At 51.8% G+C, this 23,145-nt stretch overlaps 1 protein-coding gene across 25 annotated transcripts in view; it reads left to right on the top strand.

Moving 5' to 3' along the window:
* Rbfox3 (RNA binding protein, fox-1 homolog (C. elegans) 3) overlaps positions 1–23,145 on the top strand; it is a 421,838-nt gene that overhangs the window by 134,977 nt on the left and 263,716 nt on the right. The window contains exon 1 of one of the 25 annotated variants that reach the window (NM_001285438.1): positions 15,580–15,793. The exons of the other annotated variants lie outside the window; for them this stretch is intronic. The gene's annotated coding sequence lies outside the window, so the exon portion shown is untranslated. Of the gene's footprint in view, positions 1–15,579; positions 15,794–23,145 lie in introns of those variants that run through there. 25 annotated transcript variants of the gene reach the window in all.

The following is a 23,145-nucleotide window of genomic DNA, read 5'->3' as shown; positions in this document are numbered from 1 at the left end:
TCCAGAATGCCGTATAGAATGGAGACTTGGAGATGCCATGTCAATGGAAGAATCCAGTTACCTGGGCCATACATATGATACTGTCTGTACAAGATATCTTGAACCTGTGAATCCGAGGTTGTGGGAGCAGTGGCAGGCAGAGGAGGCAGCAATTGCATTATGGAATCGGACCTCAAAAAACTACATTTGTATGTCTGGAGGCTCTGCTGCGAAGAGCTTGCGGTGCAGCTGAGCCCTAGAAAGGCTTGTAACCTGCCATCCAGATGCAGGCCCAGGGGAGGCTGGGTCTCCACCGTGAGCGGGAATACACATGACCAGCAGCATGCTGCCTTGGCCTCTGTGTTAGTCAGAGCCTTCTAGAGGGACAGGGCTGGTGCTTTGTGTTAAAAGGGGATGGGGTCTTAGAGCCTCCAGCCGGATAGCTACTTAGCCCTCAAGGCTCTGTGCCTTAGCAAGCCCTGTCTGGCTTCAGCTGAAGCCCTGCAGGATTCCTGGAGAACAGCTGGTCTTCAGTCCACATTGGAAGGTTGAAGAAAGTAACTTCTGATGTCAGCTGAGAGCAGCAGCAGCAGCAACAGCAGCATAAACATGCTTGCTAACAAGAATCAAAGACAGGCAAGCAAGTCTCCCTGCTTTCCTTGGGCCACTTCATACCTAGCCCACCACCAGGTGGCGCTGCCCGTGGTGGGGATGGTCTCCCCTTGGTGACTCCTTCCTGGAAATTCTCACATTCACTCACCCCAGAGGTTAGTCTGTCTTTTAGTTGATTCTGGACCCAATCAAAATGACAATCAAGCTTCGCCATCACTAGTGCCACAGGGAGCTGGGGAGTGGCCCAAAGGGGATGCCCAGGTGCAGAGGGCTGTAACAATGTGGCTCAGAACTGACAGTGTAGACTGACTCCAGGTCAGGGTGTGGTTAGCTAAGCTTGTTAGCTTAGATTTCTTGTCACAGGTAAAGGGACTATGGGTGGGTGGGTGGTGTGTGCTTAGCCATTGACAGCCTGATTGGGCTCTAAACGTTTGGTGAATGCCCCTGAGCTGGGCTGTACTGTTGGGGGTGGGGGGTGGGATTTTATTTCTTTATTTTTATTTTTAAATATGCAAGATTCCTTATTTTATTTTATTATTATTTTTGTTTCTTTCCGTTTTTATTTTACTTATTCACTTTACATCCTGCTTACTGCCCCTCTCCTGGTCCCCCCTTCCCACGATTCTCCCCCCCCCCCCACACACACCTCCTCCCCTTCTCCTCTGAGCAGGTGGAGGTTCCCCTAGGTACCCTCCCACCCTGGCATATCAAATCTCTGCAGGGTTAGGCACATCCTCTCCCACTGAGGCCAGACAAGGCAGCACAGCTAGAACATATCCCACAGACAGGCAACAGCTTTTGAGATAGCCCCTGCTCCAGTTGTTCGGGACCCACATGAAAACCAAGCTGCACACCTGCTACCTCTGTGCAGGGAGGCCTAGGTCCTGCCCGTGTATGCTCTTTGGTTGGTGGTGGTTCAGACTCTGAGAGCCCAAAGGGTCCTGGTTAGTTGAGTCTGTTGGTCTTCCTGTGGAGTTCCTATCCCCTTTGGAGCCCACAATCCTTCTCTCTATTCTTCCATAAGAATCCCCAAGCTCCATCCACTGTTTGCCTGTGGGTGTCTGTATCTGTCTGAGTCAGCTGCTGGGTGGAGCCTCCAAGAGAACAGCCATGCTAGGCTCCTCTCTGCAAGCACAACAGTATCATTAATAGTGACAGGGGTTGGTGCTTGCCTGTGGGATGGGTCTCAAGTGGGGCAGTTATAGGTTGGCCATTCCCTCAGTCTCTGCGCCATCCTTCCATCCCTACATTTCTTATAGACAGGAAAAATTTGGGGTTGAAAGTTTTGTGGGTGGGTTGGTGTCCCTATCGCTCCACTAGGGTTCCTGGCTGGCTACAGGAGGTGGCTTCTTCAGGTTCCATGTCTCCAATGCTGTGAGTCACAGCTAGGGTTACCCCCATTGATTCTTGGGCACCTCCCTTCTCCCAGGTCTCTGTCTCATCCTGGAGATGCCCCTCCCACCTACCCACCCCCTTCAGTTGCAGATTTCCATTCATTCTCATGACCATCTGGCCGTCTCTCCTGTCCCTCCCTACACCTGATCCTGAACCCCCCCCCATCCCCTCTCCATCCCCTCTCTCATTCAGTTCCCCCCTCCATCTCCCCTTATGACTATTTTATTCAAGGGGAGGCAGGGATTTTAAATGAACACTCTAGCCACCATGAGACTCGAAGCTCTGAGATGGAAATGGTTCACCCTGAGGCTACTAGACCTCTGTAGGAGAGCCTCCTCCTGGACCAGGCTTTCAGCCTAGCACATGCTCAGCCCCTCCCTGCCTGGGCCCTTTCTGCTTCCCTTTCCTGGTGGCCTGTCCCCTTGACTTTTCTTCCCAAAAGCTCCCCCACTGTCTCAACCACTTATTGTTCATCCCCCTGTGTTCCTGGTGTACTATCCCCCTGGGTTCCTGGGGGTAGCTGGGGGTACTATTTTCCTGGGTTCCTGGGGGTACTATCCCTCTATTTTCCTGGGGGTACTATCCCCCTGTCTTCCTAGGGGTACTATGCCCCTGGGTTCCTGGAGTACTATTCTTCTGGGTCCCTGGGGGCACTCAATCTGTCTGAGCTTGGAGCCAACCAAGGCATAGTAGTGATGTCTCCAGGAACTTCTGGATCTAAAGGGAATATATAAGCCCCCTTGTGGGGTGGAGATTCCAGGAGGCATGGATACAGTGGGCAGTCAAAATGGAGACTGCTGTGGCTTGTTTGGGTTGGCATCATGCTGGTGGGCTTGAGGGTAGAGAGCTGTGTGCACAGGATGGGTTTTAGGGTGGAGTGGCCTTACCCAGGGGTATGTTAGGGAACCAGAGCAACAGTGCAGAGGCAACCTAGGTTGCCCCGCCCCCACTCAGCAAGAGTCCTGCTATCTCAGTGGTCAGAGTTGGTAGTTAAGGGGCCATGTTTCAAGTTCCCTGTGAAATGTGGCTACAGTTTCCTCGGATAAGACAAAGCCTAGTGGGAAAGGCTAACAACGACCACCTGGAGAGGGAGCTGGTGGGTGGAGGCAGTAGAGGGGTGGTAAGCCTATCTGCCCTGTCCCCACAGGGGTGGAGAGGCTCCGGTACAGCAGATGGAGCCCTGCAGGCAAGGGATGACAGCAGAGCCTTCTCTGCCATCATGGGGGATAATCAGTGTGTGAAGGTAGGCAGCACTGTTTCTGAACGCATAGCAAGCACCATGGAGACGCCGGGCACATCCACAGGACACGGCTGTTTCCTCGGTTCAGATGGATGCTATTAGCTGGTGATAAGAGGCACACAGCGGGCTGCTGCAGCCGGGAATTAGCAGAGTGTCACCTTGGTCCGGTAATTCTGGGGGAACTGATGGGCACCTGCCTGAGATAGCCTGGCTTTCTGGTGACTGGTGTCACTGGTGCCATTCAGCCTACTCATCCTGAGTCACTCTCAGCTGCGTGGAGCTCAGGCTGCCTCTGAATCTAGAGTGGGCGCAGCTCTCCCTTTTCCTCACATTCTTCTGGCGACATACCTGTTTTTCTGTCCTCACCTATGTGCCTTTTGTTACTTCTGCAATGTTCTGGCTTGTTCACGTCAGGGTCAAGGTCAGCAGAAAGGATGTGTGAATCAAGAACAGGGTCTGGAGTGTCCCTCCCACTGGCCAGGCTGACGGGGGTGGGGTTGGGGGAACCATATGTGTCTGTGTGTGTACATGCATGTAAGCAGGCACACACATGCAAAGCATGTGTGGTATGTGAGTGTGCATAGGTGATCATGCTCTCTCACACACACAGGGGACCATGTGTCTGGGCATATACACACATGTAAGTATGTACACACATGTAAGCATGCATGCAGAGTACGTGTGATACTGATACATGTATATGCATAGGCGATCCTGCTCACACACACACATGCACTGTGAGTCCCAATATCTCAGCGGATGTGCATTGTGTTTGTATGTGTGCACTGATGTGCACATGTATCTGTGCTATACTTGCCCATGTACATGTGTGTAGGTGTACAGGAAGGGAACAGCCCACACCTTCTGGAAATCTCTCAAGAGCCTGCCAGGCACAGCAGTCATGACTGCTGCCTGTTGGAGGGAACCCCTGGGGGAAGTTACTGGACATCTGGGTGAAGGAGAGGAGAAGAGAAAGAGCTGCGAGATTTGCGGTGTGTTACCTGTTTTTATTAAAAATCAATGGCACGATAGAGCGGTTCTGCTCTGTCTTACTTAAACAATATCCAGAGCAAAGGATTGGGGCTCCAGCCCTGTGAGCTGCCCCTGCGCCCATCCCCATTCCCCCTCCAAGAAATAACCAGCTCCTCTCGGCCCCATCAGAGCTGGGATTTACGGCCTGGCCTGCCGATTGCCTGCCACGCGCTTCTCCCAGTTTTATTTCTGCTATTTATCACGCGGGTCCCTGCCTCAGCGCCAGAGGGACAGTTAATCAAGGCAGACTTTCTACCTTGTCATCCCTGGATTCTGCTGGGAGAAAATGTGAACCGTAAAATTAAAACCATGGGAACCAGGGAGTTGGCAAAGGAGCTGAGGCTGGGGAAGAAGGGAAGAAGGTTTTCCCAGCTCCCTGCCCCACGCATGGATGGAGCAAGACCTGAGGCTGGAACTTCACACCTCGAACACGCTTCCTTCTGTTGCTGCTGAGCTCAGATGAGGCTGAGGCTGAGGCCTCTGCTCCCAAGCCGGAGGAGGCCTTCCTTCCGGAGGACATACTGATGACACAGTAAGCAGGAAGTGGGGTCCCCAGGCTGCAAGAGGGGACCTCACATGAGACTCCCCATCTCTGCCTCCTTTCCTCTGTACCTGTGTGTGCTGGGGGTCTGAAGGGGAGAAGACCACCACCTCAGGGTGAGTGTTCCAGCTGCTTGTGAGCCTAAGCCTGAGACAGGACTACATGCTGGCTGCAGCCCCTCAGCTGACACTGAAGTAGAGGGGGATGGGTAACTTCTAGATCTTTCCATGAACAGCAGGGTGTTGTGGAAGAGCCACCTGGGGCCATAAGCCAGAAAACCGCAGGTGTGTAGGCTATGGAGCCAAGCTGTGGCCGTGTACAGGGGCCTGCCTTCTAGCAGGAAAGAGTCCTTCCGCTTTTAGACCATGGTGTTCATTCTATTTCATGTAGAACCTTTGCAGTGGTGTGTGTGTGTGTGTGTATGTGCGTGTGCATGTGTGCACACATGCATTATGGAGGACATGGAACAAATGGCTTTGCAGATCCCCAAACACCAAAGGCCATCAGGTGGAGCCTCCCAAAGCCTGGTGCCTGCTGAGGTGGGAGTTCTGGACTTTGGAAGCAGGAATAGGTTTTTCTTCCCCTAAGTCTCTGAGAGGAAGCCAATGCCTCACCTTGAAAACCCAATCAATGTTAGACAGTGGGACAGAAGGCTGGTTGTCAATGTCGGCAGCCAGTCTACTGTCCTTCCATCATGACTGATGGAGTCATCTCGCTGTGACTCTGGAAGTGTTGTGGAAGCGAGGGCAGCCAAGAGCTTCCATGGAAATGAGTGGCTGTCAGTCAAGGCTAGCTTCTACTCTACTAGAAGGGGTGTCTGGAACACCTCCAGGGCCCAGAGACAGATGACCCAGAGAGAGCTCTAATTAGGAGGCATCCCTGTTCTGCATGGCTGCCCATGGGGGCTCCTGAGGAGAGGAAGCCACCCCCCCACAAGCTGCCAATGCCCCTGCAAGGGATTGAGGTGGGTCTGGATGGGCGATCACACGCGCGCACACACACACACACACACACACACACACACACACACACACACACACACACGAGGCACAGTAGGAATGTGGTAATTCACAGTACATGCTCAACCCTTGAGTCATTGGTCCCCAACAGAACTTCCCCTAGAGGAGAAACAGCAAGAAGGGGTTGCTCCCTCACCCTTTCCTTCTAGGGACAAAGTGAATAGAAACAGGCTGGATGGGCGGAGGGTCTTCATGCTTTGAAATGAACCTTCAGCTTTGAGATGCCCAGGGTTGGTCTTGGCTCTGGCATCATGGAAGGTCACACATGGGAACAGAAACCACACTGGCTTTTTTTGCATTCTCTCTGTCTGTGTCTATCTTTGTCTGTGTGTCTCTCTGTCTGTCTTTGTGTCTGTCTGTATCTGTCTCTGTGTGTGTGTCTGTGTCTGTTTGTCTCTGTGTCTTCCTGTCTGTCTCTATCTCTCTTCCCCCCACTTTCCTTCCCTCCTCAGTCTGTATATGCTCACATGCACAGATGTGTGGAGACCAGAGGTGCGTAGCAGATGTCTTCCTCAATCGCTCACCACCTTTCTAAGAACCTGGAGCACAGTCTTACAGTTGGTCTGGCTGGCCAGTGAGCTCCGGAGATCTGCTTTCTCCATCTCCCACCTTTCTCCCGAGCTGGTTATGTATGTATGTATGTATGTATGTATGTATGTATGTATGTGGCACATACCACTACAAAGGGGTTTTCAGTGGAGGCTGGGGATCAGAACTGTAGTCCTAATGTAAGCATTTTATCCACTGAGTTATCTCCCCAGCCTCTGCCCCCTTGCAATAGGAAGTACCCGACTTCAGCATGGACGTTTTATTCCTTGGACTGGCCAATCAGTTCCTTTTGCATGTCTATCTTACCACATCCTCTCCCTAGAGTATCTCAGAGTATCTCAGATATAGCCTGGGTTCCTTCTTAACATAAACCCCCCTGTCCCAGCCCCATTTGCTCTCTGGCCCACAGGCCCAACCCCTTTGTAGGAGTCTTGCTCACTAGTGTCTAGCCAGCATCCAGCTCAGTTTTTTTCCCCGTGTCCCCAGATCCTGCCACATGGCTGGACTCCCATGTTAGCCTCAGCTGCCAGGCCTGTGTGGCCTCTGTGTTCTGTCACATGCTCCCTCCCAGCTGCTCACACCTATCCATTTGCACATGCGTGCTTCAGCATAACCTGGCTCCCCATTCTGTCATTATATGCTGCAGGAGAGCTCAAATGAGTGCCTGTCCCACAGAGCTGGGTGTCCCTCAGGCAGCCCTTACCCCTTGTGACTCTTTGTATTTGTTTAGTTGCTGGTGTCTCTAGAAACATCCATTCTGCCATGTCTTGAAGGCAAGAGCTCTCCTGCAGACAGCAGGCTGCAGGAAGGGGTGGGTAGATGAGGTATGGGGGAGCACAGATTCTCCTGCATGCTTTTAGCTCCCAGGACCCCCTGCGCCGCCGCCTCCCCCCACCCCGTGAGCACACACCTCAGCTGCAGAGTGAATTATGCCATTTAGCTGCCGCTGCGGTGGTTTACCTTCCTAATTATGTTTGGCTTAGAACAATGTTAAAATTGTTTTTTCTTTCTCTGAGTACACAGAGCCGGGGCGTGGGAGGAGGTGGCTGGGGAAGTGCAAGGTGGCAGAGAGAAGACGCTGGGCTTCAAAGGCTGTCACAGATAAGCCACATGCTGGTAATCAAGAATTGCCTGTGCAGAGTCCTGTAAACAAACAGGGGAGAGGTGAGGTGGGCCTCATACCATGTGTGGGAGAGAGCTGGAAGGAGGGTACTAGGCTCACAGGCTGGGGGGCCCAGCCGAGCCCTCAGTGGAGGCCCCAGTGGGTGCTCGGTGCATTCTGAGAGCTGAGAACTTTCCCTTCCTTTTGTTGAACCTTTCATGCCTGTCACACACCTGATGAGGCAGATACGGTTATTGCTATCTTTTTATAGAGAGGTAAACTGAGGCAGAAAGAAGGATGCCGCTAGCCTGGGGTCACAAAGATAAGCAATGAGGAAACTTGGGACCCTGGTTTCAGAGCTCAACTTAGAGACCTTTGCCGCACAGCCACTGAGGTGAGGGGAGTTCTGAACTGATAGGGTGGAAGATGTGTAGAGAGCACTTCCTGGGGCGCCAGGCCTGAGTTACATCTCCAGATGCCTGAAGTCAGGGAGGATGACTCATGCCCTTCATCCCAGCAACTTGGGAGGTGGAGGCAGGAGGGTCAGGAGTTCAAAGTCTTCCTTGGCAAATTAGTAACTGAGAGAGAGGTCAGCGTTGGTTACAGGAGGCCTTGTCTAAAAGAAAGAAAGAAAGAAAGAAAGAAAGAAAGAAAGAAAGAAAGAAAGAAAGAAAGAAAGAAAGAAAGAGGGAGGGAGGAAGAGGGGGGAGGGAGAGAGGTAAGGAGTGAGGGAGAGAGAGAAAGAAAGAAAGAAAGAAAGAGAGAGAGAGAGAGAAAGAAAGAAAGAAAGAAAGAAAGAAAGAAAGAAAGAAAGAAAGGAAGGAAGGAAGGGAGGGAAGGAGAGAGAGAGAAAGAAAGAGAGGGAGGGAGAGAGAAAGAAAGAGAGGGAGGGAGGGAGAGAGGGAGAGGGAGAGGGAGAGGGAGAGAGAGGGAAAGAAAGAAACAAAGAAAGGAGGGAGGAAGGAAGAAACCTAGTGTGTTCTGGTTTGAGAATCTCAATCCCAAAAGGATACATCCCTGCCCACTTTTGGGAGAATACACTGGTACGCACAAGATACCCATAGTACCAACTACTGGTGTCCAGGAAGAGTGGCCGCTGGCAGGCCTTTGTGAGTTTGTGAGTATAAGATGTTAAACGCCTAGCACTGCATTTCCTGGAGTGACCACTTCCCCTGCACGCTCATCCCCCAACACCCACTCCCTCAGCCCCTGACATGTCAATTTTGCTCTCCCCTTTGACTGAGATAGACCGTGTACGCCTCATGTACTACAAGAGACTATCTGGAACATCGGCAGCGACAGCCATTCCCTGATGCTGGCCTGTTTCTCAGAAGTCCAGCTGTGCTCAGCTGATACCCAGCCCCCTGCCTTCAGCCCTAGCCCACTTCTGCAAAGAAAACTTCTATCACTGTCAGCACACCTTAGTCAAATGCAGCTTCCTTAAATGCACTTCCAGGAGGTCTGAGCAATGTGAGTCGGCTCACCACTGCCCTGAGCATGGCAGAAATATCTGGGCCAAGGCTCTGTACAGAGTCATTCAGCCAGAACCATGGTACCAAAGGCGGCTGGGGTCAGCCACATGGATCCCGAGAGCTCAGGCCCACAGTGCTGTCACTGTCAATTTCACAAAGACTTGTCCGCTGGCTGCAGCCTTCACCACCCTCAATCCCCCAGCTCTGGGCAGGTCTGTCACTTCCCAATGGATAGGAGGATGGATGGAAATGCATCTGTGCTTCTGAGCCCGTGATATTAGCCAATCAACAGCTTTGCAGTCTATCTAGTGTCCTATTTCCAGAAGCCTTCCCTGGATGGATTCTCTTTCAGTAGGAGGTACCCATGTTTTATAGCCAGGGAGCATTGAGGGGGAGCCCAGCCCTGCTCCCTTGCAAAGGATCTGGCAGGGACCTGGTGTGGCCCTGCTCTCTGCTTTCAAGTTCTAAAACTCACCACTCATAGTGTCTGAACTGAAGCAGGAAGAGCAGCAACGGGGTCCCCTGTAGTTGTCAAGGTAACACCTAAGATGCTGGAGTCCCTGAGGATGGGGGGGCGGGGCCACACATCTTTATGTATTTGCATCTGGGTTTCTAAGCCACAGATGTAATTCTGCTGGAACAGATAGATCAGGCAGGGAGACAGGAGGCCCAAGGAGGGCTCCAGGGCCTTCTTCTGTACTGCGACCTAAAGGATGGTTGTTTGGTCATTGTAGGTATGGAGGACTGAAATTTATCCCACGCTCTTCAGCCCACGCTGGAGTCCCCACAGCTACAGACTTTTCCCTCCCGGAAGTTGAGGGGCTCTGGGCCTGGAGGGGTCTTGTGATTTGTAACAGTTAGCTCTCACTATGTAACAAACAAGTCTACTAGCCAGTGGCTTCAAACGCTCACATTCCCTCCTCATTCGTGAGTCCTGTCTCTAATTGCCTCTCCTGTTAAAGTTTCTCAGCCCCAATGTCAATGGCAACACCATCCATCTTGGAGGTAATCCATGCGCATGTGCAGAGCAGCACAGGCATATATGTTTCTAGGTAAAGTCTACCTCTCTCTCTACCCGTTATGTCTCCACAATATGGTAGAGAAGTATCCTGGGGTGTTGTTGTTGTTGTTGTTACACTTTTTTACATTTTTATGCCTGCTTTTGGGGGTGGCCTTACTGTTTCCAATGTCCTCAATGCTGAAGGGCCGTCTCATGTTTCAAGGCACAAAGAAGCCGCAGGACGCCTTACAGAGAAAGTCTATGTCTTAGACATATTTCTGTGATATCTGTGGCTCAGTTTCGTTTTAAGGTTTCAGCAGTTACACCGAATAAGGTGTCTGCTCAGGAAATCCCTCAGGACGGAACAGTGTAGCCAGTGGCTCACAGGATCGTAACTATGTATCTCCCCAGGAGTGTCAGTGAGGTCAGGGTCTGTTAACTCATTAGTCACTGGGACTGTAACTGAACTAAGGGGCTGACAAGAGCGGCTGAGTCCAGCTTGAATATGTTTGTGTATTTAGTGTGTGTAGCAAGGGGCCATGACATGCAGGCCACAGTGTGGATGTGAAAGTCAGAGGACAACTTCCAGAGGTCGGAGGTCAGCCTGCTCCTTATATCATGTGGGTCCTGAGGACTCAGGTTGTGAGGCTCCATGGCAAGCTCCTTCACATGGCGAGACATCTCACAGGCCCAAGAGCAACCATATCTTGCAGCCGGGTCTGCTGGTCATCAGGGTGGCCCCCTGATCTGGCTGGACCCACTGCTTTGAGCTGTGCGTCTGGTGGCATAGCTCCTCACGAGAGCGGAGTTTGACCTGCCTTTTTGGGATCCTGAGTCTAGGAAAGAGCAGAAGAATGCTCTGGAACCATTCTTCTCTCAGCTACATGGAGACATGAAGGATGTTGGGAGACTAGTCAAACCAGTCCTTCCAAACCAGTGCTGGGGAGGACGGGGCCTGGGTGCTCCCGAGGGAAGAGCTTCGAAGCTACATGCTGAAAGAGGCAACTTGAACCACACTCCCAAGGGCTTCAATTTCCTGTCTGTGCTTGGAAGGATACCAAATCTCCAGGCAGTCAACCCTGAATGTGGGCTACTAGAGCAGGGGTTTTGACCTAAGGAGAAAGACCTAGAAGGTGGGAGCAGGGCAGTCCTACAGCTTCCTTGCTTGTACCTGGACACCCTGGTCCCAGTGGGCCTGAGTGTCTTCTGTATCACACAGTCTGAAATGTGAAAAGCCTGGTGCCAAGCCTGTGCTGCTGTTGGGATGTGGAGGAGCCTTTAGGAGGTGGGGCCTCATGAAAGGAAGTTAGGTTATAGGTGGTATGCCCTTGAAGCAGCCATGGAACCTCATTCCCTTCGTGTCTCTTTCTTTGCTTCTTAGCCACCCTGGGGCTCCTGCTGTGACACACTCTGCTGCCATAGGTGCCCAGATAAACCTTACTACTTATAAGTGGAACACCCCCAGCAATGTCTTGGTAATAGAAAACCAACTAACAGTGTCCAAAGGTACTTTCTGCAGAAACAACTTGTCTTCCTGGTATTGGTGACACAGGCTAAATTGGTGGCTTCCTCCATCCTAATCTTGCTTGAATTAAGAAACACCTAGGGTGGGCTGGGGTACAGCTCATTGTGGGAAAGTGCTTGCTTAGCATGTGCAGAGCCTTGGGTTTAATCCCCAGCACCTCCTAAAACGAGGGATACTCGCCATCCAGCTGCTTGGGAAGTGGAGACAGGGATATGGACAATTCAAGGCTGTCCTTTGTTATGTAATGTCAGTTCAAAGCCAGCTTCAAATTCACTGAGACCTGGAACTCCTGTCTCAAAAAAGTAAAGAAACACCTCTGGGTGTGTGGCAGAATGCAGCAGAGGGCTGGCGCTAAGGTGTGGGGGGCAGGGAGAAGCAAAGCTCTGAGCATGTGTCTTGGGCACAGCTCTTGCTCTATACTCGTTGACTGCCATGGCAGGGTCTAAGGGCCGGGCTCACACTCGGGCACATCTGCCTGACTGAGAGGGGATGCAGGTTGCAAGCTCCCTCCTTCTCCTTTGAAAGCCGAACCCCAGCTGCCCTACTTTGCCTTAGGGTATCTCCCTGGCTTCCCATCAGCAAAGGAGCCTGTCTCCTTCACATCTCTTCCTAGGGCCTTTGATATCCATGTGTGCCGGAAGGAGAAGGGAATAATTAACAAATTAATTAATTGTCCTTTATTTCCACTTCAAACAAATAAAGTAATTTTTAATGGAACATGTTAGACATGAATAAAAAAGCCATTAGTGACCATTAAAAAATGAGCTTAGGCCTTCAATAGGTAAGTGGACATTCAAGGACTTCCCAGCACCCCAGACATCTCATGAACATATTAACTCCTCCAAGAGCTGGGCAGCCTAGCTTAAGGATACAGCTCTGCATAGATGCCTGTTTCCTGAGGGAAGGACAGAGTACTGTGCCAGCAGTCCATGACTGGGTGCCCATGCAGAAGTGTGAGAAGGCTGTCAGGAAGATGTCTGCACACCCAAAATCATAGCAACATCATCTGTGACATCCTAGCAACATTACCCATGACTCAAGTATCAAGGCCCAGCTGAGTGAATGAGCACAGCGTGGTCTGCCCACACAATGGAATATTACTCTGCCTTTAAAAGGGAGGAAACCCTGACACACTCTACAACGTGGATGAACCTTGAGGACATTACGCCAATCCCCAAACCACAAATGCTGTGTGATTCTACACAAATTCGGTCCCTAGCCATAGAGTTAGACACTAGAATGGAGGGCCGGGAGGGAAATGTGATTTGATTGTTCAGTGACCACAGGGTTTCACTTCAGGGTGCTAGGTAGAGTTCTGGGGATGGCTGCTGGTGATGGATTCACACAGTAGTGTGACGTGGCTTACGTGTGCCGGACTGAACTTGCAAGGTGAAAGCTGGTCACGGGTAGCAAGCGATGGCGATGGTGCTGGTGAATGACAAATGTGTTGTGACCGGAGGCGCCTAGAATCCACCCTGCCTCTCCTGTAGGAGCACCCTAGTTCACAGTGGCTATATGAAGCCTTCACAGTGGCTTCGGTGAGTAAAGTCATGATACAGGGCTAATGCCAGCATGCTTCCTTCATGTTGGGCAGCTGCTTTTGATTCCCTAATCACGTGCCAACATGCACGGTCACTGATGGCTCAACCTTCACCTAACTTAGGTTCCCACGCTTTGCCTGCCTAGCATGCTTGAGGGTGACGTTCCCTCAGCACCAGACAAAAGAGCTTCTAACCAAACCTGGGAAACAGCGAGAGGTTTTCTGGCCACGCGGATCGACACATTTCCAGTCTTTAGTGCCTAGCAGGCATGCATCCGGAGAAGGGTACTGACGGGCTCCTGATGTCTGTAGATGGAAGTCGGAGTTTAGTGCCCAGTGCGTGTGTTGGCTTGTTGGTAGAGGTTGACCTCCTGCCCAATGATCTTATGAGAGAGTCTGCCGGCAGATGAAAAACAATATTTGCCGAGCCCGCTGTGGGGTCTCTGAGTCTGTACGTCCCTCCAGGAGCGAAGGCATTTTTGAAAGCATATTTGGTTTAGAAATCACCTTTCTGATGGAAAGATCCCCCACCCCACCCCCGAGAAGGACAGTTAAATAAACTTCAGGCTGGGAAGACTCCTGTGTAGACATGGCTCACATTGCCTGGTGTGTTGAAGGGTTTCAAGGCAAGATTGGCTTCAATCTTTGTTTTCCACACACAGCCCACTTCTGGTTTTTCTCTTGGAAGATGTTTCCAAAGGCTTCCTGCAAAGGATCCATCCCCACTCTGGTATACGCTGTGGCCTCCCAGTGACTGACTGTAGCTGACATACATCCAGTCTCTCTGAGATGTCTTAGAGCTACACAATTCCTTAGGGGGTGCAGTGCCGTGCAAAGCCTGGTAGAAGAGCCAGGTAGACTGTATGTGTCGAGAAACCAGGCCTGGCAGCCTCCTGGGGGACCTTTTAGTGTACCTCAGGCCCATGAATTGTCTCAACTTTCTGAAGTCACCTGATCCAGGCTCCCAGGGAAGGTTCATGGACAAAGCCTGGGCTAACCAGACTGGGTCTACAGAACAGTCTGGGATAGTTACACCCTTCTCTTCCTCCCAGAACAGCAAAATATGCCAGACCCTCTGCCCCCCAGCAGAGCTGTATCAAGGCCTGGCTGGGCTCAAGCCACCCATGACACCCCTGTATGTGAGAGTGCTGGGACCTTGTGCTCAGTGGTCACACAGCTTGTTGAAAGGATGAATTGGTGGGGTGAGGGGGCAGCTGAGAAGCAGGTGGCACAGGAGAGGACAGAAGCGGAAGAAGAGCACTGGCTGGGGCTCTGTATGGTCAACAAGAGCAAGCACCATTTTAGCCTTAGGAATAGGTTGGAAAGGATGAGAGATGTCACCTGACCTATTTTCTCTACTGGCCTGGAGATGGACAAAGCTTCTTTCTGGTGGGGACACATTGCATCCCGGGTACTGTCTTCATTGTGTGTCATGGCAGAGGGGGGAGGTAAATGAGTAGACAATTGTGCTGATTAAGTGTCTGTGGTGACCAGAGCTCTCTGAGGAGGGAGGTCTTCTATAAGACAGGGTTCGGCCATGGTGAGTATCTTAGCTACTTTTCTGTTGCTGGGAAGAGACACCGTGAACAGGGACACTTGCAAATGGAAGCATTTAATTGAAGGTTTGCTTGTAGCTTCAAAGTCCATGACTCTCTTAGTTAGGGCTTCTAACTGCACAGACATCATGACCAAGAAGCAAGTTGGGGAGGAAAGGGTTTATTCAGCTTACACTTCCTCATTGCTGTTCATCACCAAGGGAGGTCAGGAAGCAGGAGCTGATGCAGAGGCCATGGAGGGATGCTGCTTACTGGCTTGCTTCCCCTGGCTTTCTCAGCTTGCTTTCTTATAGAACCCAGGACTACCAGCCCAGGGATTGCCCCGCCCACAGTGGGCCCTCCCACCATTGATCACTAATTGAGAAAAATACCTTACAGCTGGATCTCATGGAGGCATTTCCTCAAGGGAGGCTCCTTTCTCTGTGATAACTCCAGCTTGTGTCAAGTTGGCACACAAAACCAGCCAGTACAATGGCCATCATGGGGCGGGGTGGTGGTGGTGGTGAGGGACAATTATGCCTACAGTGAGCAGTCAGGCATACACTGAAGCAGTAGCTGTGAGCTTGCATCTGACTCACAAGTTGGAGAGAGAGAGACAGAGACAGAGAGAGATAGAGAGACAGAGAGAGAGACCCATGGACACACCTCCTCCAATGAGGCCACGCCTCCTAATCCTTCCTAAACAGTCCACCAACTGCGGACCAAGCATTCAAATACATAAGCCTATGAGGGCCATTCTCATTTAAACCACCTCAGGGGGAAAGTAGAGAGGCCTGTGGGTGACTCGAGAGCTGAATGACTGGGGCCATCACACAAAGGCAAATGGGAGAGTCGGAAACCAACCTTCTGGATGCTGGTGGTAGACTTAGCCTGTGCCCTATGGCTTTGTTCTGGGTAGAGACCCCTCTCTGCTCATGATGCCGTTGTCTCCTTGCTTATTGGCAGTAGGGAACTTGGCTCCTAAATTTGGCTGTGGAGGAAGGAGTGTAAAGGAAGGAGAAGGCACCTGTGATGGCAGAAATGGTGGAGGCAGGAGAAGCACAGAGGATAGCAGGAATCCGGAGACTATTCCTGCAGGCGGTCATGTCTGCGTGGCAGCAGTCCTCCAGGAAGACCTTGCTTAGGACTGAGCAGAAATGACCTAGACACCTGGTCTAGTAGAAGAGAATGGCGAGACACTGGCTGCTGGAGACCTTGCCTGGCACAGTGATTTTGTGGCAGCCACATCAGGGTGAGTTGTCGGCCAGAACCGCAGGCTGAGCACCATCTGTCAGGGCCTCCCTCCTGCCAGCTGCCTGTGCGACAGGAACAGTTGGAGACAAGCAGAGATGCTGTGTGTGTGTGTGTGTGTGTGTGTGTATACATATGTACACATGTGTGTGTGTGAGCTGTTGGTGTGTTAATGTGAGCGGGTATCCTCTTTGGAGTTCTGAAGGTAGTCTTTTGGGGGCTTTGTAGTTAAACACAGGAGACAGGTTTAGGAAGGCACGTCAGGAGCACAGGAGCACGGTGCCTGCTAGTGGCAGATGAACGGCCTGTGCTGGGCTGGTTGAGCCCTGGAGGTGGTCCCTGCCTCTTAGTGCTTACCTTGGCTGAGGGAGGCAGGCGCTCCTTGGTTACCGACCTCCTCATTCCTCTCTGTCCATCTGTACACAGGAAGAGGAGCCTCTCCTGCCTTCTGGAAGCTGACAGGAGGCTTGGGTGGGCTCTGACTTCCCCTGCATCTTTCCTGGGGAGGTTGATTTTTCATCCATCCATCCATCCATCCATCCATCCATCCATCCATCACAAGGGTATACAGTAGAGGATTCTGTCTTGACATTTCCCCAGGAAAGTGGGGAACAAGACCCAGCTCTGCAGAAGGCTGCTCTGCAGGGGAGACAGGCAGGCCAGCAAACCATGCAGTGGCTTGTGACAAGAATGAGGAGTGTATAAAAAGTGAGAGGTGGGCTTCTAACCCTGCCCATGTGAGTCCCCCTAGATGAAGTCACAGGGCTGTCAGCACTGGCCAGAAGGACAGGGCAGGCGCTGAGGACTAGGAGCTGTGAGGAGCCACTTTGGCTCAGTGTGACAGAGGGATAAGGCAAGAGAGCTGTCAGGCTGGGGTCAGTGAGAGCCCATGGGCTGCTAGAAACCCAGGTGGCATTCTAGTCGGGAGGAAGAGAAGAAGATTGGCTTAGATGGGGTGTGTTCCTGGCTTTCTTGCTGAACAGGTGTAAATTAAACTGAAGATGTCTTCAGTCACCAAACAGGCCAAAATACCTATCCTCATGGAGAGAACAGGCTGGTGCCCTCCTTGGAGTGGTCATGAGCTTTCAGTGTCTTTGAAGACTCCACTGGCTTCTTGCTTTTCGTTGCCTTGGGCGTGGTAGAGTGGCTTGCCTCAGGGGAAAGGAAGGGCCAGGGCAAGACACACCTTCAAAAATAGACACCTCAGTGACCACTTCTCTCAGCCAGGCCCTGTCCATGAAGGACCCATTCTACAATGGACTTATGTATCTGCTAGTCCACAGATGGAGTCGGTCTCCTCATGATCCAGTTGCCTCAGAATGGCTTCACCATCTGGAGACCAAGCCTTGAGTGTAAGAGCCTTTGTGTGGGATACTCCTGAGCCTTATGTAACACTAGGTCTGCATTGCTGGGTTCGAGGGTGGTGGGTGTTACGGGGGCGAGTCAGGCTGGGTAAAGCGAAGGGCTGAATTTCAGTGGGTGGGCTCAGCTCACTGAATAGATGCTAGGTGAAAGCGCTGTAGAGGAGAGAGTGGACCCTGATCCTGAGTGTCAAACGGCATTGGCGTGGTAACTTCCATTTTAAAGAAACTCTTGAGGCTGCTGTGTTTAAGGGGAGCACAGGAGGCAGACACACACACACGGGGGACGCTGTGGTGGAGATGGAGGTGTGGAGATGGAGTGCCGTGTGGGGACTCTGGACACATCCTCTGGTAGGATTGACAGGCTGTCCTGGTGATGGGGTGTGGGTGGAAACACTCAGATCGAGAACCACATCAAGCACTTATGCCCGAGAAGACAGGGAGATAGCGAGACACCACTTCTGAGGGAAAGACTGAAGCTGGTGAAGTTTGAATGAGTGAGATTCGGGTGCCTTGGAGCCTTGTGAGAAATGTGTGGCTGACCACTTGGCAGCAGGATCTTTGATTCTGGAGGTGTGTGCGTGGGGTCCATGTTGGAAGTAGAAGGAAGGGAATTAGCAGCACGTATGTCAAGTCCTGGTGGCAGATGGCTGTCTTCCCTGCGTCCCCACATAACCTTCCTTCTGTGGATAATTGGAGAGAGGGGCACTCACTCAGAAGAGGGCCCTGCCTCGGGACCTCATTTGACCTATGTAGTGGCTCTTCCCCAAATGGTCACACTAGAGAGAGGATGAGGGCTTCACTACACCCCATGTTCCCAGCTCGGGCACCCAGGTAGGAGAGGGGTGCACACAGACCTTGACAATAGATGGTTCTGAAATAGATGATGAATCCTGGCTGGCTCAGACCTGCGTCTACTCTACTCTGAAGTCCCTTCTCCAGCCACAGAAGGAGGCATGGGGGCAGATGGAGAGGCTGCAGCCCAGGCCAGGAAACCTGGGGCAGGAGTCCATCTAGGCTTGCTGCACAGAGCCATGTAAAGCTGGCATGGTCAGGAGGCATCCTGAGCTTCATGGAGGCAGCGACATGAATACGGGGTTGCCTCTGCAGGCTCAGCCAGGAGAGGTGCCTGGGTGGTCAGGATAGCAAGCATGTACTACAGGATCGGGATGGAGGGGCCCAGCTTGTATGGGGACTGGATGTCTTAATTTTTGGTTGTCACTGAGGTGGGTCTATTGATGTCATAAGCAAATGGTGACTGCTGTGTAGCTGGGAAACGGCCCAGGCAGATGAATGTGCACACACACACACATGCACACATGTACACATACATACATGCACACATGAGCACATGCACACATACACACATGCACACATACACACATGCACACATGAGCACATGCACACATACACACATGCACACATACACACATGCACACACACACACATGCACACACGCACACATGCACACATGCACACATACACACATGCACACATACACACATGCACACATACACACATGCATACATAATAAACACACACATGCATGCACAGCTGCTAGGGCCCTCAGCTTTAGAGGCCTTCTTTATTATTTCTACCTCTCCAGAACTCTGCTGTCCTCACAAGAGTGCACCTCATGCCTCTCCTCTCCTCCCCTGCCTATCTTCCTCTCCCCATAGCCCCCAGGCTCCAATTCCTATCTTTTCCAGAACAGTCTGAAGACTAAAGCATATGGTGATCCCTTCTGGCATCCACACCTCCTTTGCAGCATCACTGTGCTAGGGGAGCTAGCAGGGCCCCTTCCCATCTCGTGAAGCCCTTGGGGGACAGTAGGCTCCACCTGGAAGGGTGTGTCTTCCTATGGCTGCACAATAAGCCCCCCACCCCACTATACTCCCCCAACCACCATAGAGAATGGGAGCCAAGAAATGAGCAGGGGTTGCTGGAGAGCCTCTCCCACAACACAGACTCAAGGAAAAGAGATTGCTCACGAGTCTCCTGTGCATCTTTCTGTCTGTGTCCTTAAGTTTCCTGTTACCCTGTCCCTGCCTGGGGGCTGGAAAAAGTGTACCTGAGGTTCCATCCAAAGTTTCTGAGACTACAGTAGAGGAGCTGCTGCAGATAGGGGCTGGGGGCTGAGGACAAGGCCACAGGACATATCAGTGGGGCACTTGCAGCTGTGAATTCCTGATTCCCTCACAGGGCCTCCCCCTTCTCTGCCTCCTGCCTCTCTGAAGGAAGCACTGGCTGCTAGTACCTACACAGCCTTGCAGGGGTCCCCAGTGTCACACTGGGCCTTTAGGACACAAGATGTAGTTTGGAAACCCACAATGGGGTGATAGACTCACATTCTTACATCTCCCAACCCCGGTACCCACCCTGTCCCATTACCCAACACCTAGTAGTTTGAGACTATTGCTTCTTGTGCAAGCAATGCCTGTGTGCCCTCTCCCATGTGGCACATTTACAATGTTTTCTTCAGAGTGGAGAGGCTGGGGTGGCGCAGAGGGGGTGGGGAAGATGCCATAGGAACCCAGAAGCAGACCCTAGGCTTTGCATGACACTGTCTTCCTTCAGTGTCAAAGGGAGCCATCCAAGAGAGCTCACCTCCCTCGTGACAGCAGCCTGAAGGTCAGAGGCCTCCAGGACCATCATCAGGGCCCGACTGGTTGGAAAGACACAGAGTCCAGCAAGTCATCTTGTCCATGGTTAGGCCATCACTACCAAACAGCACAGATTTGATCTCGCCAAAAGGAAGGACACGAGAGATAACAGCAAAGTGTGGAGAGGAGGCTCCTAGGTCCCCATCACGTAGAGTTGAGACTCTCATTTTCGTGACATGGATGGTGACAACAGTCCTGGATACTACCAGCTAGAGATGCCCCCAGCCTCAGGATCCATGGTCTACTTGGGTCCTGCACAAAGGCACACAGGGAAGCTCACGTGCCTAACCTCAGTCTCCAGCCATGTTTAAACCCTCCCTCATGTTACCTTGTTTATATGGTTCAAAGCTCCTACCCCATCATGCTGTCTCTCCATAGCTGGTCCAAGACCCCAGGCCCATGAAGACAGGCAGGCCATCTACCCACCACAAAGCAAGAGCAAAAGTCTGGTCTCCCCCGCTCCGGACAGGATAAATGCCTCCTAAGTCAACATGACCTTGGCCTGCAAAGCAAAACGTAGGGGACAAAGAGGAGCCTGGTGCTTTTCTGTTCCCTGGACTAGCCCACCTTGCCTGGGGCTCACCACACAGAGACACCCCTGGAATGCTAGATAGAGACCAGATGTGGTGCTGCCGGGTGAAAGCCTATAAGGACCCTTGATGCCAGGTTAGGGCATCACCTGCCAGCGCCTGCCCCGAGACACCCACCCTCATGTCTCTTTCCGGGTCTCCCTGTGGGGAAGAGTTCTCATGGGGAGTCCCTGGCTGACTAGATGCCTCCCATATGTTCCGAGAGACTTGTAGACACCACACCTCCTTAACAACAGTCTTTAAAATGGACCCAGATAGCATTCTGCTTCCATACGAAGAGGACCTTTCGGGAAGTGACTCACCAGCTAATTTCTGGGTTTTAAATATCAGATTTGCCTGAAAGGAGGCACACCTGCTAAGCATCCTGGATTCCCCCTGATCCTCTGAGAGGGAGGGACACAGGATGCCTGGCAGCCAGGGTTCCCACAGAGCAGCAATACTAAAAGCTCTGCAGTGGAATGTGTCTTTTTTTCCTCACATAGACATGGCGATGCAGAGCTCTGGAAGTTAAGGAGCCATTACAAGATCACCCTGCTTCTGAATTTGTGAACCTCAGCCCCCGCCCCCCCTCCTGGGCTGCCTCTGGAGTCCATAGATGCATGTGTACATGCATGCACACACAACATTCATACCTATATACATGCTGCATACATGCAGGAAGTGGTCTGTTGTTATCTGCCCTGCAGTAACTGCTTCCTGAAGTTCCTATTCGATGTACACCCCCACAAAACATGCACATGTATATAGGTCTTGTCAGCTCTCAGTCTGTTCTCTGCTTTCCAGAAACCTCTCTGATAGTGGCCAATTGTGGGAGGAGGTTTGTGGTGGTGGTGATGGTAGGTGATCAATGCTCTATTGCACGTTTCGGGGTGTATACACAGCTGCTATCGCCGTGGATGGTTCCAGGTATAGGCAGAACGACATCCCAATGCAGGGACGAGCTTAAAGGGGCGGGGGAGGGATGAGATAAGCGATTCTGAGGAAGAGCCACAGACAGCAGCATATGCCAGGCACGCACATGCACGCACACATGCACACGCGTGGAGGGCAGCGTGAGAGGAGACAAAATTGTGGGTAATTGCTTAGCTGCCACAGGGATGTTCCCTGCTAATTTACGGTGTTAGGAGGACTTGGGCTGCGATTTCTCCTCCGGTGCTTGGACATACGGTCCCAAGACACTAGCAGCCATAATTATCCACATTTAACAGAGAGCTTGTAATATCTATTTGTCTAGAAGGATGTGAGTATAATTGCTGTAAATTAAATAAAGACACATCTGTGGTTGGGTCATGACCCGATGCAAGTTAGCAAGGGAAGGAGGGTGCAGGTTTCCTTGAACCTGCCCCACCAAAGCCCTGCTGAGGTCCCAGATTGGCTGCTGCCTATGTCCCGGTGAGTCAGCTGTACAGCCCTGCCTGCCCTGCACAGCACTACCCTCTTGTGTATCCAGGGCAGGCATGCCTCCTTAAGCAGCAGGTCTGAGCTGAGTGGTGTTTGCCTGGCAGACTTGGGAGACGCTGTGTGCCATTGGCCCTGCCCCTGTCCACCTCTTCCTGCCGTGGCCAGCTGATCTCTGGGCTCCTCTGTAGCTTCCTCCTCCTGGCAACCTGAGCTGGCTGCTGCTGCAGACCAGCCACAGCCTACACACCATAGAGTGAGCCCCATTCTCTGTGCTGACTTCCTTCTTGTTCTCAGCCAAGACCCTTGGTTGACACACACATGGCCTGTCGCCTGATTGTGTTAATGTGACAGGGATGAGTATTCTGTGAGACAATCACCCAGGTGTCCTGTGCCTTTCTTTGTGAAGTTGCTGACAGAGACTCAGATGGAGGAGATGTGGGGGATGGGAGCCTTCCTGTAGTGCAGAAAGAACTTGGCCAGTGTTTGGTATGGAGATGTGTGTGTGTGTGTGTGTGTGTGTGTGTGTGTGCCTTTGTTGCATGACTCCATGTGTGTCACTGCCTCTGTGCATGTCTGTGTGTGTCTGTGTATGTGTATGTGTGTACCTTTGTTGCATGACTCCATGTGTGTCCCTGCCTCTGTGCATGTCTGTGTGTGTCTGTGTATGTGCATAATGGAGGAGGTAGGACCTGGTAGCTGATATCCTCTGAATGAGGCCAGCCATGACCCAGTCACTTTTAAAACGTATTTTTAGGGCTGGGAAGATGGCTCAGTATGTAAAGTGCTTGCACACAAGTGTGAGGAGCTAAGTTTGATCATGAGCACCCAAGTGAAAGCCAAGTGTGATGGGTGCCTGCTTATAATCCTAGCACCTGAAGGCAGAGACAGACGGCTCCTGGGGCTCACTGGCCAGACAACGTGGTCTAATAGGCAAGCTCCAGGTCGCAGTAAGAGGAGACCCTGTCTCAAAAACCAAGGAGATGGTCCTGAGAAACAACACATGAGGCTGCCTTCTGGCCTCCAGCCCTATGTACACTCAAATATGGGTTTTTATTTCATAACTGTGTTAAAATCTATTTAATAATAAAACCTAGTGTTATGTCTTCAGTTCAAGATACCATATGAACTCAGGGTTAAGTGACAATTGTCACCATCCAGTTCCAGAACAAATGATTCTCTGGCTCCCATCCCCCTCCCCATCTCCATCCACCCCCTTCCTCCTCCTTTCTGTTTCTGCGAGCTAGGAGTCCTGAGAGAGACCCTTCAGGGATCTCTGGGAGTCATTTCATCAAATACATCTTCAAGACGTATGTATGCTGTCACGTGAGTCAGAATGCT

This window comes from Mus musculus, chromosome 11 (assembly GCF_000001635.26).
Source record: "Mus musculus strain C57BL/6J chromosome 11, GRCm38.p6 C57BL/6J".
NCBI classification, from domain to species: Eukaryota; Metazoa; Chordata; class Mammalia; order Rodentia; family Muridae; genus Mus; species Mus musculus.
The sequence above is the reverse complement of the archived record's forward strand: the minus strand, read 5'-3'. Positions and strand labels throughout refer to the sequence as shown.